General features: G+C 46.3%; 1 protein-coding gene and 1 pseudogene across 1 annotated transcript in view; both read right to left on the bottom strand.

The window, feature by feature from the left end:
• The window catches only part of camkvl (CaM kinase-like vesicle-associated, like), a 204,586-nt gene that overhangs the window by 56,779 nt on the left and 129,722 nt on the right, over positions 1-18,085 (bottom strand). The gene's annotated exons all lie outside the window — the stretch shown is intronic.
• On the bottom strand, positions 262-380 carry LOC117513145 (annotated as a pseudogene).

The following is an 18,085-nucleotide window of genomic DNA, read 5'->3' as shown; positions in this document are numbered from 1 at the left end:
ATCCCTGCATCAATAAAACAGTCAGATTCTGTGGAGACTTTCAAGTCCAGACTTAAGACGCACTTATTTTCCCTTTCGTATGGCTAGCATACTGGCATAGTATGTTTCTATGCTTTTTACTCTTTTGTAGTTGTTCATTCGGCTGCTCCCGGTTTTTGTTCGGGGTCGCCACAGCAGATACAACCAGATCCGCATTGGTAATTGGCACAAGTTTTATGCCGGATGCCCTTCCTGACGCAACTCCAGTTTTACCCGGAGAAACACACACAGCCGCTGGTGTTCCAAAGAGGTCTCCCATCCAAGTACTAACCAGATCCTACTCTGCTTAGCTTCTGAGATCTGACGGGATCAGGCGTACACAGAGCAGAGCAGCTGCATGCTTTTTACTCTTTTAATTCATTTTATTAGGAAACAAACCGGGTCACAGCCTCGACTTTATCTAAATTCTGGGTCTTTTAGTGAAGCTTAGGGCCAGTGGCCGGCGATCACCTTAGTATTTATTCTATTTTTCTTGTTGTAACCTTAGCCGAGATCAGATCTGGCTGAAGTTCTTCTCGACAAGGGTCACACAGAAGTCAGACTACCAGAGCAAGAATATTAGCTGAGGAAGCTTCTGTGATTTGAAGCGAAACGTCCTTGCGTCAAGCAACCCAGTCCAGTCGAAGATTCAAACTTCTCTACTGTGGAAACCACCTGGACAACTGACAGCCTATACAGAAACATTGTTGTAACCATGTTGTGATTTGGCGATATATAAATAAAATTGAATTGAAATTAAAAATAGACGCCCACCTCTTTTACCATAAAAAGTAAAATGTACACACACACACACACACACACACACACACACACACACACACACACACACACACACACACACACACACACACACACACACACACACACACATATATACAGTATATATACATATATACTGTAATAATAGTATGACACATGAACTTCCATCCATCCATCCATCCATCCATTTTCTTCTGCTTCATCCGAGGTTGGGTCGTGGGGGCAGCAGCTCAGGCAAAGCCGCCCAGACCTCCCGATCCACACACACCTCCCCCAGCTACTCCGGGGGAACCCTGAGGCGTTCCCAAGCCAGCTGCGAGATGTAGTCCCTCCAGCGTGTCCTGGGTCTTCCCTGGGGCCTCCTCCCGATGGGACATGCCCGGAACAACTCTCCAGCGAGGCGTCCAGGGGGCATCCTGAAAAGATACCCGAGCCATCTCAGCTGGCTCCTTTCAACGTGGAAGAGCAGCGGCTCGACTCCGAGCTCCTCCTGAGTGACCGAGCTCCTCACCCTATCTCTAAGGGAGCACCCAGCCACCCTGCGGAGGAAACTCATCTCGGCCGCATGTACTCACGATCTTGTTCTTTCAGTCATGAGCCAAATCTCATGACCATAGGTGACAGTCGGAACCTAGATTGATCGGTAAATCGAGAGCTTTGCCCCCCTGCTCAGCTCTCTCTTCACCACGACGGTCCGATACAGTGACCACATCACTGCAGACGCTGCACAATCCATCTGTTGATCTCACGCTCCATCCGTCCCTCTTGTGAACAAGACCCCGAGAAACTTAAACTCCTCCACTTGAGGCACCGAGACATCACCCAATATGGCAGAGCCGGGGCCCCACCCTGGAGCCAGGCCTGGGGTTGGGGCTCGCGCGTGAGTGCCTGGTGGTTGGGCCTTAGCCCACGGGGCCCAGCCCGAAAGAACGACGTGGGCCCGCCCTCCTGTGGGTTCACCACCTGCAGAGGGGGCCACGGGGGTCGGGTGCAGACAGGACTGGGTGGCGGTCGAGGGCGGGTTGCCCGGCGGCCCGGTCCACGCTCACAGCCTCTGGCTGTTGGGACGTGGGCCCATATCATCGTCTCTGAAATCAGGAAGGCAATTGGAGCCAAAACGCAGTAATCGGTTGAGTCTCAAGAACCACTTGACCAATTTCATTCAAATTTAGCATAAGGGGTGATCCCCTGACACTTTGTACTATTGATTTGTGGGGACTGGGGTGGATATGTCATCTCCTAATGACTTGTACAAAATGGGCTCCAAACTGATGAGGCATACTTCAGTACTGACCTGAAAGAAGGATTTTTTCTTTTTCAAGATTAATAAAAGTATGCCAAATAACACCAATCATTTGATTTGCTTTGGTAACTTTAGAAGGAATATGTTCTGTAAAGTTTATCTTTAGCTCATCTATAGTCACACAGGTCCTGTTGCTGTTAAACAGTCGGTGGAAATGAGAAACACGCTCATGTTGTGTTTTTCCTATTTTCATTACTTTGCATTTATTTGGGTACAATTTGACCAACTACTTTTCCTTCCAGGCATGTAAACTACAACTGTCCTCTTCAAATTAGCATACATCTTCACCTGTTCATATTTTCCAAAAATATTTTTGTGTCATCTAAATACAATTTGTGATGATAGTTTTGTGGTTGAAAGTTTTTGAAATACTCACTCCTACTTTCAGAACTTATATGCCAGTATTTAAGCACATCCAGTTGAGCAATTTGAGAAGCCAGCAATCAGTTGAATGATATTACTGTTGCAAAGCCAGTCTTCTACTGCTGATTGTGGACAACTAATTGTGTACTTTTTTGGTGCAAAAAACAATCACTTGAGGCATAAAAATGTGTAAGCTGTGGTAATAGTAGCATTGTTGAACATTGTCACCAATTGGGAAGATTTTGAACATGTTCAAAAATGTGTGACATTTGAACACACCTTGATCCCTCTGATGTAATTTGTACAGATAGGGAGTAATATGCATCTTTTAATGTAATTTACAGATGGCTTTGGTTTTTTGATTTTGTTAGTACATCAATAAATCATTGCTGCTTGAGTGCTAATTTGAGTGCTCAGTTATTGTGATGCCAGGCTACAATTAAAGGCTAAAATTAAAATACAATGCAGATTGTATTAAGTGGTGACCGATTTCATTGATAAGTGGGAAGCTATTGTGTGCAGTGGTGTAGAGTGGCTATACAAGGGGAAGCGTGAGGGGGTGGGGATTATCACAGCTCTGACAGGTGTACAGCTATGCTTATTGCCCTGGCATGTGGCATGTAAACAAGCACTTGTGTCATGGGCTGCTTCCATCGGAAACGGACGTCCAGCTTAAGTTATACTTTAAAAAATGTGTTTAAAGGAGACCTGCATTGAAAAAAAATGCAGTCAGATTTTTTGAACAAAAATGACTTACATTTACACATGAGATCCTTCTGAATGTAGTAAAGTAAATCTGCAAGCCCAGATCTGTCATTCAACAGAGAAATCTTCATTTGAAAATGACAAATTTACAGCTAACATTTAGCCCTCCGCAAATTGTCCCTCTCATCATGGACGCTGCCGAGACGTCACGGACAAGACCCTCTCCCAGCATGCATTGCGCCAATTGTAATTTGTGGATTTACATCAGTTTGCATCTGCACCTTTTTTGTGTCTTATACGGAAGGATCTACTTTTTTTAAAACTTCATATTGTCTTGCGGCACGTTTGGTGAGTACACATTTCTTTTATTTGTGCTTGAAAATTATTTTGGGGGACTTTTTCATACGCCCGTTTGATTGAGTGGTGTCGCAATGAAAATCTACTGTCTTTCGCCTCCGGTACCATTGCGGGATATGGAGGCGAGACCCGCAAAGAATCCCAGTCATTAAAAATATATAAACCTCTCTCAGCGTCCATGGAGCTCTGGGGCTCCGATTGCCGAGACGTGCGGTGCTGTGGATTTTGCCGCAAGAAGTCTGTCCTTGCAGCAATAGGTGTACCGGCCGCTTCCCATTAAAACAGCGAGCGTAGCGGAGGCAGAGAGTGGGAGAGAAAGAACGGCGCCCGCTGTCGATGTCATTGCTGATCTGAGCACACAGATCTGTATCTCACATTCATTGCAGCTTACTTTTGGATGTTGAAACCAGGACGTGTATAAGTAACATTACTAACAGATAAAATCAATTTCAATGCGGGATCGGACTGAAGGCAGGAGTGCGTCGTCTTGTCCCTGACGTCATGGAAATGATACGGCTGTACAAACTGTTTTCACAGAGGGCTAAATTTTAGCTGCAAATTTGTCATTTCTAAACGAAGATTTCTCCGCTGAATTACAAATTTGGGCTTACAGATTTACTTTACTGCATTCACAAGGGTCTTATAAATACATATCAGCTATTTCTTTCTGAAATCTGACCACATTTATTTCAATGCAGGTCTACTTTAAAACTAAAGAAATTATAGTAGATGCACTTTTTCACATACATTAGTCAATATTTCAAGGCTCAAACTGATTTAAATTGCTGTCTCTTTAAAAATTTCACAGCTCAAATTTGTTTAATTCCTCCAAACATCAGCAGCATCCACTTTGCCACACGAGGCTCAATTACGTCAATGTTTTTGTCACACTCAGTTCATTAGCAAAACATATTTCTGAATATGAATAAGAAGAAAAAAGAAAAGAAAAAAAAATCAGACTCTTTGTCCAGATGTGTCTCAAAATTGCTGTGTTTCCCACGACAAGCTCAATCTATTCATGAAGTCTGGCAACAAAGCTGCTTCGTTTGTTCTTTGGTATCCTGCTAATAATCTAACAAAACACAATCTCTGAGGTGGAGGTGATAAAAATCCATACAAAATCCTCCTGCAGGTTTTTGAGCTGCTGTCAAGTTGCATGAAAATAAGAAATCCTTGTCAGTTCCATCAACTGATATTTTACTATGCGCGCGCGCGCACACACACACACACACACACACACACACACACACACACACACACACACACACACACACACACACACACACACACACACACACACACACACACACACACACACACACACACACACACACGCACAGGTGTGATCACACATCTGTGATGTGAAACATCACGCTTTCTGTCTCTGCACCTCCTTGAATTAGAGACACATCTGTGTGTGTCTGTGTGCTTGTTGCACATTTTGTATTTATGCTGCAGCTGGAATTAAAACAAAGAGAAGTGATTATAAAAGATAGATGTGTGTTATAGGTTCTCAACACATTTTGTTTTCAAGATTAGTCTAAAGAATGTATTTGCTGACATTTGCCTCTTTATAAATTCTCTTCTTTTATGACTGCAAAAAAGAAGAAGAAGAAAAAAGAAATAAAAGCTTCCTTCGCTCTTTCGCTTTAGTGGCACATTTTACAGCTCAGTGCTCATCAAAGTATGCAAATGGAGCGACATCTGGGGAAACAAGCCGTATTTTATGATATGTCTGTGTGACAAGCTGCTCCGACTATAGATTTGCTTCTGATCCACATCCGTCAGACCGAGCCCAGAATAGCAGATGCTGCCATGCGATGTAACTATTTCACCAACTGCTGTGCAATGCTGCTGTTGGAGTTTCTGTGTTGTGTCAAGTGGTTAGGTGTTCCAACGTGTCCTTGGCTTTATCAGACTGATGCAGAGCACTGATGGCTGCAATTCAGCATCATCATTATCTTCGCTGCAGCACAAATCCTCATATGTACACAATGAGATTAAGTGACAGCACAGTTTGTTTGGTGGTGACACTTAATATGTGGTGTGAAAAGAAAATAAATACCAATGAGATGTGTGTATGTGTGTGTTTTTGTTTTCCTGAAAATTTTAACAACTATGTTGACTGAGCGAGTTTGCTTCGGGAGTAGAATCGGAGCAGTAGGGGTCAGCGTTTGACCTCGAGTTACTTCTGTTACACAAAACGACAGGCTGCCACACGCTCGCCAGTGACCGTTTTGGTTCCCCTTGTATACAGCCACATTTCCACTGCAACAATTGTCTTTCTATTGATTTCACCTCTCAAGAGAGGGAGGCCACCCCTCAAACGTGGCCAGCAGCCCACTCAAAAGGATGAAAATCACCTCAACAGTGGTCATTCCGTGGACATTCGTAACCGGGTTTTCCCACAGAAGTCACGTCAGAACTCTCCTGCACATGTGAACATACAAGATTACTCCAGTAAACAAAAGAACAAAGAAAAATGACTCCTGTTGACAAAATGTCTGCATTTTGGAAAAGAAAAGCTTTAAAGTTAGAAGAAAAGGTGAAAGTCATTCTTTTGAATGAAAAAGGTGAAGTTTCCCGAAAGTTAGTTACTTACTTAGTTATTTCAGTGTTGGTAAAACGCAACTCAACACTCATACAAACGCTGAAGATGCAGTACAGGAAGAAACTTTTGCATCATGTCCTGATGGTAATGGATGATATTTCCAAGGCATCAGATGGTTTGATGTGTTTAACTGTTTTGTGGACTGATCTTGTTTTGATTTGACATCAATTTTTTGACTTTAAAAGATACAATTCTTGTGCTGTGATGTTTTGAACTTGGATTGAGTGGAAGACATGGTTTGTCTGATTGTAGTCAATAAATCTGTGATTTTTTTCCACATACTTCATGCTTGTAGCAACATGTTATGGAGTACTGGATACATGCTGGATTTTGTCTCCCCCTCAACAAAGGCCACCCCTCTGATGTGGCCACTTTTAGTCTGCAGTACTGGTGACCTTAAGAGAGGGTATATGCACACAATAGGAGCGTGCATATGAAGTCAGGCATATACATATTTTGAAGGTGTAACAATTTTGTATTTTTGACTCCATATAATGGCTTCTGAAATAAGCACTCAAGATTTGCTTCTAGTGTAGAATTTCAGCTTTCATTAAAAAAAAAAAAAAAAAAAAAAAAAAATCACATTAACCATTTAGGAATTAAAGCCATTTTTTATACACAGTCCCTCAATTTTCATTTACCAACATAGGTGTAAAAGCAAATAGTATTATTAGAGGTTACAACAGCTAAATGAACAATTGCCTGAAAAGCAGTTTCATGGTCAACTGTGGTGTGATCTCTTGTTGGTTCATAGCAAATTAAGCAGATAAATAGTCTAGAGTTTATTCCTAGTGTTGCAATTTAGAATTTTCAGAAAAAGAAGGAAAAAGAAACTAAGTAACACCAATAGATCTAGAAGGCCGTGGAAGTCAACCAAATGGCTGATTACATAATTCTTTTCGTGAAGCAAACAACTTTACATCTATCCAGATGCCTTCATGAATGAAAATACTGAGGGTTTATGAGAAAGCGCAAACCACTGGTAACATTCAAGAACACAAAGGACAGTTTATACTTGTACAGAAAGCATCTACAAAACCCTGCCCAGTTCTGGAACAGTTTTTGGACACATGAAACCAAGACTGACTTGTACCAGAAATATGGCAAGAATATGGAAAAGGAAAGGAACGACTCATGATCGTAAGTACACCACATCATCTATCAAACATGGAGGCAGTGTGATGGCATCTGCATGTATGGCTGAAAATGGAACTGGGTCACTGATCTTTATTGATGATATGGAAGTCAAATAATCAATTATAGGCCATGTCCTGTGATTGATTACTTCCATCAGGGCTACACTACCATGTGTCCTCTACCCACATCCTAAAGGACTCATCCCACCCTGTCCACTGTCTGTTTGAGCTACTGCCATCAGGCAGACAGTACAGGGCCATTAAAACAAGCACGAATAGACTGATAAACAGTTTCTACCCAACTGCTGTTGGCGCTATCAGTGCCACTGGAACCAAATGGCCACGTCACATGCCACACTTGAAATGAGTGCAATAGTTGCTAATGTTCAATATCCACTGCCACTGAAATATCCACAATTTTGTACATACCTCTCTCTTTTTTATGTTGTACATGCAGTCTCTTTTTGTAATTTGCTCTCTGGACATACCTCTTTCATTCGGTTAAATTTTACGCTTATTTTTCTTTTCTTCTCCAGACCTTCAAGTCTGCGTATGGTTTACTCAGGTTTATACCTGCACTGAAAAGGCTTGCACCTTACCTTTTGTTGTACTTGTAACAATGACAATAAAGAATTTGTATCCGTATCTGTATTCAGCTAAATGCTGTTAAACTGATTGGAAGGTGATTCCCACCCAGTATCTTGTATTTTCGTGTCATATTCAGGAATGACTGATCTATGGACTTGTGCTATGTGACACCTAGTTCAAGAAAAAAACCTTCACTGCACAAAGAAACAACAACAACAAAAAACTACATTCAACAAAAACACAAGTGCAGCACTTCTATTTTGTCCCCAGTTTTCATGGATTGAAGTAAAAAACTGATCTTCTAAGCACACAAAAGGTTTATTTCTCTGAGATTTTGTTGTTAAAATTGGTGAGCACTTCACTTCTGCCAAGATAATCCATCCATCTGGCAAGTTTGGTATGTCAACAAGTCCTTTACAGGCCCCGAGGTCCATTAGTGTTGGGGATTATCTCCAGATACCATAGCATGAGAGTCTATGACTTACCTGGATGGGATACCACTCCATCAGAGGTTACTTTTTCACCCAAGTCCAGTATTCATTTCCAGCTAGGTGGAGTGGGATAATGCAGATGAGGTTTCAGGTAGCAAGATCTGGTCTACATATCGGTCATCCAACTCCTATCCCAATGAGTCACCTGCTCTGCAAGGTGTCAATAAACTTAAAAAGCATGATTGTTGCACAGATATGTCTTCAACTGACCACAACAAAAGACCACTCGAAAATGTGCACTGGATCTAAATGTGTGGTACTCATGTATTGTTGCATACAGGGCTACAGACACTGCACACATGTGAAAACATGACCCCTAAAACATCTAAAAGTGGTCCCTAGGTCGAAAAATGTCAACCTTCCACTTGAAGGCAGAAAGACCCATAAACAAGCAACAACTGAAGAAGGATTCCTCAATGATTGTGATATTTTTGTTAAACACTCTGAATTAATTAAATCTCTGCAGTGTGATCACATCTTTATTGTGTCATTTCAAATCCATTGTGATGGTGTAAACAAAACGGCAAAAATTCCCTCTCTGTCTGCAAGATTGTACATAAGCACGTACGAGACAAGGCTGGCACCGTCTTTCTTGTGTACTACACAAGATCTGGACTCAGACTATTATAGCAGAATTCACCAGAGTTCTACAGGTGTAATACTTAATTCCTTTCACCAGACAATCTCTTTACTTCACTCAGAAACCTTGTTGTCTGTTCTCACATTTCTTTCATTCCCTTTCTCTATCATTGCTTTTTCCAGTACCCCAGTGCTGAATTTTGGTCCTAAAGGTTTAATTTCCACAATTTGTTTTGGAGGTTGAAGAGAGGAACATCAGGAGCTTTCACTAATGTGGAAACCCCTGATGTTCAATCTGTTACACTAATGGGAATAACTGTGAATGTGTTTGTTTGTACCCTACAATGACCAAAAGCTGTTTTACGGTTCAGCACCAAATGCTGCAAAATCGAGCTCCACACTACTCTGAGATATCATACCTCCCGGCAGGTGACACAGTGACCATTTTAAAGTTGGCAACCAAAGCGCTTGAGTTCCAGTCTCTGAAGTGAAATGTTGCATGATCATTCAAAATAACTGCTCAAAATAAAACTTGAAGATGACCAGTGCCTGCTTCCTATAATCTATCTCCAGCGAGGGGTTCACTGTGCAAATTATATCACCAATTCTGGAGTGATTGAAGTTGAGCTGAGTCAGTGATAATTGAAGAAAGTCACATTTATTTTTTAGCAACTATAATATATATGTTTGCAGATTTATAACTATGCTACGACATATTGATGCACTCATTTTAATTTATCCCCTGAGCCCTGAATCATTTTATAGCTTATATGTGAAAGTTGCACACATGCACGCACGCAATTGTTAATAGCCAATGAACCTGTAAGCGGGCCAGACCAGGAAAGTAGAGTTATACATGAAGCTGCAGGATAACCTTTATGAATATTAAGCATTGTCACCTTTGGCTACAGTCAGAACAGCCCACACTGCACTTTCATTCCCAGGTTACCCCACATTCTATTTGTGTAATTCCTCCATTTTTAATATAAAAATTGCTGCATTTGAATCAAATGCATGGGAAAGTGTGTCCAAACCTGTGATTGGTAGTATACACTGGGTAAAAAAGTATTGGATAAGTCACCATTTTTATGAGTAAATATATTTCTGAAAGTGCTACTGACATGAAATTTTCACCAGATGTTGGTAAAACCCCATGTAATCTATGAAATACAAAGAAATCAGACAATAGATGCCTATGAATTCAGTTGTGTGTAACAAAGTGAAATGAAACAGGGAAATAATACTGAACACCTGAAGAAAGGGAGGTGCAAAAATGCATGGAAAGCCAAGTCACCAGAATTCTATCATAAAACCAGAATTCTATTCTTCTCTTATGTGACACTTTCTCGCTAATTCAGAAATCTGCATCTGATGAGTGTTTATGTAATAATAAGATGAGAAAATTTAGTTTGGTTAGGTATCATCAAAAATTTCAGCAGAACATGAAATAAAAAATAAAAAATAATAAAAAAAAAACCAACAAAACAAAACAAGAGTGCTCTGAGAGCACAATATCCCCGCAGGCAAACGCTGCTTTGGTACAAGTGCTTGTATTCTGATAGCATTTCAAGGTATGTGATATTGATTTCAGAATGCAGACACCAACTCATGAAACTGGCAGTGTCTAGGTTTTCTTAATTAAGGGTGATAACTCTGCCAAAATGTGTCAGTCTTGTACAATATTACAATATGCGCATTACCAACCTGTAGCAAGGATTTGTACCAAGTTTCAGGAAATTTCTCCTAAAAATGTGGGAGGACATGATTTCAGAATGCAGGCACCCACTCAAAAAGAGTTTATATTTGTTAATCAAGGAGCAGGGGTGGTGGCCAAATGGTTAATGCGCTTGGTTTCAGTTCAGAAGACTCCGGGTTCAAATCCCACCCCTGCCACATTTCTCCATGTAATGTGGAGTTGCATCAGGAAGGGCATCCGGCGTAAAACCTGTGCCAATTCAACATGCAGATCCAACTTGGATTTGCTGTGGCGACCCCGAGTGCAAAACAAGGGAGCAGCCGAAGGGACTTACTATATTTGTTAATCAAGGGGCAAAACTCTGGTAAAATGGGCTCAACTCGAATGATATATGTGTGTTACCAACCTATAACTTGTACCAAGTTTCACAAAATGACTCCTAAAAATGTGAGAGGAGTGATTTCAGAAAGCTTACACCCTTTTTGGGAAGGACGGAGAGGCAGACAAAAATCGCCACGACATAATCTCCCTTCAGGCCTTCGGCCAGTGGGAGATAAAAAAAAACAACTTGCCTTGAAGTCCTATTTGTGATGCATTATGATCAAATAACCATACTTGCATCAGTTATAAATGCTGTGTTGTATTATGATCAGTTTGGATTTTATAAAATTCCAAGATGGCCATTTTTAGTGCTACACGAGCCTACAGACAAATAGGTCTCTGTAATTGAAGGAACCTGTTTATATGGACAGGAAATGAGTTTTCCTCTGACAGTTAAGGAACACATACATCATGCCATTGTTATATAATTTACCATGGTCACTAAATTGTCACTCTTTGTAGGAATATGCCTCATTTGTTTTCTAAACAACGTGATAAAAGAAAAAAAAAAATCAAATCAAATCTCCACAGATTCAGTCAAGAGATGTGTGACGTCAAGTCTTTTTTATGGTCAATCCAAACTATGGCCTGAGCTAAGAATTTTATTGATACATGTTGGGAAGACGTTCATTTGCTGTTTCACAGTTGTGAATCTTGCACCATCTTGCAGTCTGTGACTCACGCAAGAGGTCGGTTTCGGCAGACTTCCGGTGTTGCTGACCGAACGGTCCCCCCTAAAAATCAGTCCGCCTTTAGCATCTGCGCATGCGTCATTAGCCACATTTCATGGATCAAATCCTGGTTTCTGCTTCAAACTGCACTCCAGTCATCATCTATCTCAGTTCATCATAAAAGGTGGTGGAAGCGATCAGAGCACTGTGGCTAAACAAGCTGCTAGCTGATGCGTTCACCGCGCGTTGGTCATATCAAAGCATCACGAAATTTTGCTAAGTTTCTGCTTAAAACCGCCTCGTTTCTGCTTAAAACTGACTTTAGAATGTTTTAAGAGGTTTTACCTTTATCATCTGTTGTGTGGGCCGCCAGAAGAGGAGATACTGCTGGCCCACCACCAGAGGGCGCCCTGCCTGAAGTGCGGGCTTCAGGCACGAGAGGGCGCTGCCGCCACAGACACAGCCGGGAGTGACAGCTGTCACTCATTAACTCCTGACAGCTGTCACTCATTCTTCATCATCGCACTCCATAAAACCCAGACGTCATCTCCACCTCATCGCCGAGATATCGTACTTCATTGGATGTAATATCCTCAGCCTTTGTGGTATTTTCGGAATCTGTCTATTGTGAGTGTTTGCAGGAGTACCGGTCCTTCGTTTGTGGAGGCTGTGCCCGCGTGATTTTGGGCTTCCCATGGATGTTTTTCCTCTGAGGGACCGCTGCAACACATATTGAGTGAGAGGTGGAGGTGGCATTCCCACCGTTGTTGTTACTGGGTGTGCACACACCTACACTTGACTGTCTTTGTTCTCGCCAGCAGTACCAGATCCGACAGTCGGGGACGGTGATCACCTGGGAATTCGGGACTTGGCGGCTCCAGTATTCACCAGGTTCAGTGGCGGCGGAAATCGTGTGGTTCCGGCTCTTCTCAGGACAGACGTCTTCTATCCTCGAGCCTGCCCACACGTCACCTTTGTGAATTGACTGTAATTATATTCTGAGATTGTCTGTATTTCGTTGTGCACATTTCACAACATTAAATTGTTACTTTTTGGCTCATCTATTGGCCGTTCATTTGCGCCCCCTGTTGTGGGTCCGTGTCACTACACTTTCACAACAGGATATCTCGGCCAGCGTCATGGACTCCGAGGGGCGTCACCCGGCTGTTGAACGACCAATGGGAGAGCAGGGAGCGCAGGCGTCTGCAGGAGGCGTGATTGGTGAGCTGCAGCACATTCTCACCGCCTTTACGGCTCGGTTGGATCAAATGACCGAGCAAAACATCCTCCTGAACCGCAGGGTGGAGGCTCTCTCCGCGTAGGTGGCGGCGAGCACTCAGGGCGCTGCTGCAGCTCCTCCTCCTGCCGACCCTCTGCAGGATATGAACGTTCCAGTGGTGGTTCAACAACCCCTCCCACCATCCCCTGAAGCATACATAAGCCCTCCTGAGCCGTACGGAGGTTGTGTGGAGACGTGCGCGGACTTTCTCATGCAGTGTTCGCTCGTCTTCGCACAACGTCCCGTCATGTACGCGTCAGACGCTAGTAAAATAGCTTATGTGATTGCTCTGCTTCGGGGTAAGGCACGCGCCTGGGCCAAGGCGCTCTGGGAACAGAACTCACGGTTGTTATCAGCATACACTGGGTTTGTAGGGGAGTTCAGAACAGTGTTTGATCACCCTAACAGAGGAGAGACCGCTTCAACAATGCTGCTGTCAATGCGACAGGGGCGCCGGTGTGCAGCCGAATATGCAGTCGACTTCCGCATCGCGAATGCGAGGTCCGGCTGGAATAACGTTGCGCTCCGCGCCGCCTTCATAAACGGACTGTCGTTGGTCCTGAAGGAGCATCTGGTAGCTAAGGAGGAACCGCGGGATTTAGATGGGCTTATCGATCTCGTTATACGGTTAGACAATCGGTTGGAGGAACGCCGTCGGGAGCGAGGCGAAGGACGTGGCCGGATACGCGCCGCCCCTCTCCCTTCTGGGTTCGAAAAGGGGCCGCCCTCCCCACGCTCCACAGCCGCAGCGCTCTGTGGGGCAACAGCTCCCCCTGCTGACGTTGTTAGGGAAACGCACAGGGCCAAAATGAGGAGGCTGATCCGCGGGGAGTGTTTTCTCTGCAGCTCAAAGGAGCACACACAGAAAAACTGCCCCAAACGGCCACAACAACAACCGCCCTCAGAGACTGGGCTAAGGGGGGGTCAAAACATTCACGTGAGACACACACAGATTGCCACATGACTCCCAGTTACAATCCTGAGCGGGGATTTAACCCTTCAAACCCCAGCACTGGTGGACACGGGGTCAGAAGGGAATCTGCTAGACAGCAGATGGGCAAGGGAGGTAGGGCTCCCTCTGGTGGCGCTTCCTTTGCCATTGCAGGTGCGGGCACTAGATGGCACCCTCCTCCCTTTAATCACACACAAGACACAACCAGTAACTCTGGTGGTGTCTGGAAACCATTGGGAGGAGATTGAGTTTTTGTAACTCCTTCTACCTCCCGCGTGATTTTGGGCTTCCCATGGATATTGAAGCACAATCCCCGGATTGATTGGCCGTCTGGGGTGGTGGTTCAGTGGAGCGAAACCTGCCATCGGGTGTGTTTAGGATCCTCGGTTCCTCCCGGTTTACAGGCTAAGGAGGAGGTCAAAGTCCCTCCCAATCTCACGGCAGTGCCGGTTGAGTACCACGATCTTGCTGACGTCTTCAGCAAGGATCTGGCACTCACCCTTCCCCCGCACCGTCCGCACGATTGTGCCATTGATTTGGTTCCAGGCGCTGAGTTCCCATACAGCAGGCTGTACAACCTCTCACGACCTGAGCGCGAATCTTTGGAGACCTACATCCGGGACTCATTAGCTGCCGGGCTGATCCGGAACTCCACCTCCCCGATGGGGGCAGGTTTCTTTTTTGTGGGCAAGAAAGATGGCGGACTCCGTCCATGCATTGATTACAGGGGGCTGAATGAGATTACGGTTCGCAACCGATACCCGTTGCCATTGTTGGATTCCGTGTTCACCCCCCTGCATGGAGCCAAAATCTTTACTAAGCTGGATCTTAGAAATGCGTATCACCTGGTTCGGATCCGGAAGGGAGATGAATGGAAGACGGCATTTAACACCCCGTTAGGTCACTTTGAGTACCTGGTCATGCCGTTCGGCCTCACCAACGCCCCCGCGACGTTCCAAGCCTTGGTTAACGACGTCTTGCGGGACTTCCTGCACCGATTCATCTTCGTATATCTGGACGATATTCTCATCTTTTCTCCGGATCTTGAGACCCATGTCCAGCATGTACATCAGGTCCTGCAGCGGTTATTAGAGAACAGACTGTTTGTGAAGGACGAGAAGTGCGAGTTTCACCGCACGTCTTTGTCCTTCCTGGGGTTTATCATCTCCTCTAACTCCGTCACCCCTGATCCGGCCAAGGTTGCGGCGGTGAGAGATTGGCCCCAACCAACAAGCTGTAGGAAGCTGCAACAGTTCCTCGGCTTTGCTAATTTCTATAGGAGGTTCATTAAGGGCTACAGTCAGGTAGTTAGCCCCCTGACAGCCCTGACCTCTCCAAAAGTCCCCTTCACCTGGTCGGATCGGTGCGAAGCCGCGTTCAAGGAGTTGAAACGACAGTTCTCTACTGCGCCAGTTTTGGTGCAGCCCGACCCTAGCCGCCAGTTCGTGGTTGAAGTGGACACCTCTGACTCAGGGATAGGAGCCGTGCTATCCCAGAGTGGAGAGACCGATAAGGTTCTTCACCCGTGTGCCTACTTTTCTCGCAGGTTGACCCCAGCTGAACGGAACTATGACGTCGGCAATCGAGAACTCCTTGCGGTGAAAGAGGCTCTTGAGGAGTGGAGACACCTGTTGGAGGGAGCGTCTGTGCCGTTCACGCTTTTCACTGACCATCGGAACCTGGAGTATATCAGGACCGCCAAGCGGCTGAACCCCAGGCAAGCCCGCTGGTCACTGTTCTTCGGCCATTTTGACTTCCGGATCACCTATCGCCCCGGGACCAAGAACCAGAGATCGGATGCCTTGTCCCGGGTACACGAAGACGAAGTCAAAACAGTGCTGTCGGATCCACCGGTGCCCATCATTCCGGAGTCCACTATCGTGGCCACCCTCACCTGGGACGTGGAGAAGACCGTCCGGGAGGCCCTGGCACGGAGCCCGGACCCCGGAACCGGTCCGAAGAACCGTCTATACGTCCCACCAGAGGCCAGAGCTGCAGTCTTGGACTTCTGTCACGGTTCCAAGCTCTCCTGTCATCCAAGGGTGCGAAGGACCGTGGTAGTTGTCCGGCAGCGCTTCTGGTGGGCGTCTATGGAGGCCGACGTCCGGGAGTACATCCAGGCCTGCACCACCTGTGCCAGGGGCAAGGCAGACCACAAGAGGTCCCAAGGGCTTCTCCAGCCACTTCCTGTGCCTCATCGCCCCTGGTCCCACATCGGCCTGGATTTTGTCACGGGCCTCCCGCCGTCCCAGGGCAACACCACCATCTTCACGATAGTGGACCGATTCTCCAAGGCGGCCCACTTCGTGGCCCTCCCGAAGCTCCCAACAGCCCAGGAGACAGCAGACCTCCTGGTCCACCACGTCGTCCGTCTGCATGGGATACCCACCAACATCGTCTCTGATCATGGTCCCCAGTTCTCCTCACACGTCTGGAGGAGCTTCTGCCGGGAACTGGGGGCCACTGTGAGCCTCTCGTCCGGGTATCACCCGCAGACCAATGGACAGGCAGAACGGGCCAATCAGGAATTGGAGCAAGCCCTGCGCTGCGTAACGTCCGCACACCCGACGGCCTGGAGTGAACATCTGGCCTGGATCGAGTATGCACATAACAGCCAGGTGTCCTCTGCCACCGGCCTCTCCCCGTTTGAGGTGTGTTTGGGGTATCAGCCCCCATTGTTTCCCGTGGTGGAGGGAGAGGTCGGTGTGCCCTCGGTCCAGGCCCACCTGCGGAAGTGCCGTCGGGTGTGGCGCTCTGCCCGTTCTGCCTTGTTGAAGGCCCGGACGAGGGCGAAGACCCATGCGGACCGCCGGCGATCCCCGGCCCCTGTTTACCAGCCCGGGCAGGAGGTGTGGCTGTCCACGAAGGACATCCCCCTCCAAGTGGACTCCCTTAAGTTGAAGGACCGTTACATTGGACCATTCAAGATCCTCAAAATCCTCAGTCCTGCCGCACTGAAGCTCCGACTCCCAGCTTCACTGCAGATCCACCCGGTTTTCCATGTGTCACGCATCAAACCTCACCACACCTCACCCCTCTGTGCTCCCGGTCCGGCTCCGCCTCCTGCCCGGATCATTGACGGGGAGCCGGCTTGGACAGTGCGCCGGCTCCTGGACGTCCGTTGAATGGGCCGGGGGTTTCAGTATTTGGTGGACTGGGAGGGGTATGGACCCGAAGAACGCTCCTGGGTGAAGAGGAGCTTCATCCTGAACCCGGCCCTCCTGGCCGATTTCTACCGTCGACACCCGGACAAGCCTGGTCGGGCGCCAGGAGGCGCCCGTTGAGGGGGGGGTCCTGTTGTGTGGGCCGCCAGAAGAGGAGGTACTGCTGGCCCACCACCAGAGGGCGCCCTGCCTGAAGTGCGGGCTTCAGGCACGAGAGGGCGCTGCCGCCACAGACACAGCCGGGAGTGACAGCTGTCACTCATTAACTCCTGACAGCTGTCACTCATTCTTCATCATCGCACTCCATAAAACCCAGACGTCATCTCCACCTCATCGCCGAGATATCGTACTTCATTGGAGGTAATATCCTCAGCCTTTGTGGTATTTTCTGAATCTGTCTATTGTGAGTGTTTGCAGGAGTACCGGTCCTTCGTTTGTGGAGGCTGTGCAGGACAGCACTCTTTTTCCTCTGAGGGACCGCTGCAACACATATTGAGTGAGAGGTGGAGGTGGCATTCCCACCGTTGTTGTTACTGGGTGTGCACACACCTACACTTGACTGTCTTTGTTCTCGCCAGCAGTACCAGATCCGACAGTCGGGGACGGTGATCACCTGGGAATTCGGGACTTGGCGGCTCCAGTATTCACCAGGTTCAGTGGCGGCGGAATTCGTGTGGTTCCAGCTCTTCTCAGGACAGACGTCTTCTATCCTCGAGCCTGCCCACACGTCACCTTTGTGAATTGACTGTAATTATATTCTGAGATTGTCTGTATTTCGTTGTGCACATTTGACAACATTAAATTGTTACTTTTTGGCTCATCTATTGGCCGTTCATTTGCGCCCCCTGTTGTGGGTCCGTGTCACTACACTTTCACAACATCATCTGATGGTTAATAATCCCATGAATCCATTTGATTGCTTTGGGTGAAGAGACTCCATCTCACATGTGCTGCTGTGGTCCGAAATGATGCATGTGAAGATGCAAAAGGCGGACCGATTTTTAGGGGCAG

The sequence above is a fragment of the Thalassophryne amazonica genome, chromosome 6 (assembly GCF_902500255.1).
Source record: "Thalassophryne amazonica chromosome 6, fThaAma1.1, whole genome shotgun sequence".
In the NCBI taxonomy this organism is placed as follows: Eukaryota; Metazoa; Chordata; class Actinopteri; order Batrachoidiformes; family Batrachoididae; genus Thalassophryne; species Thalassophryne amazonica.
This window is presented reverse-complemented; position numbering and strand designations above follow the sequence as displayed.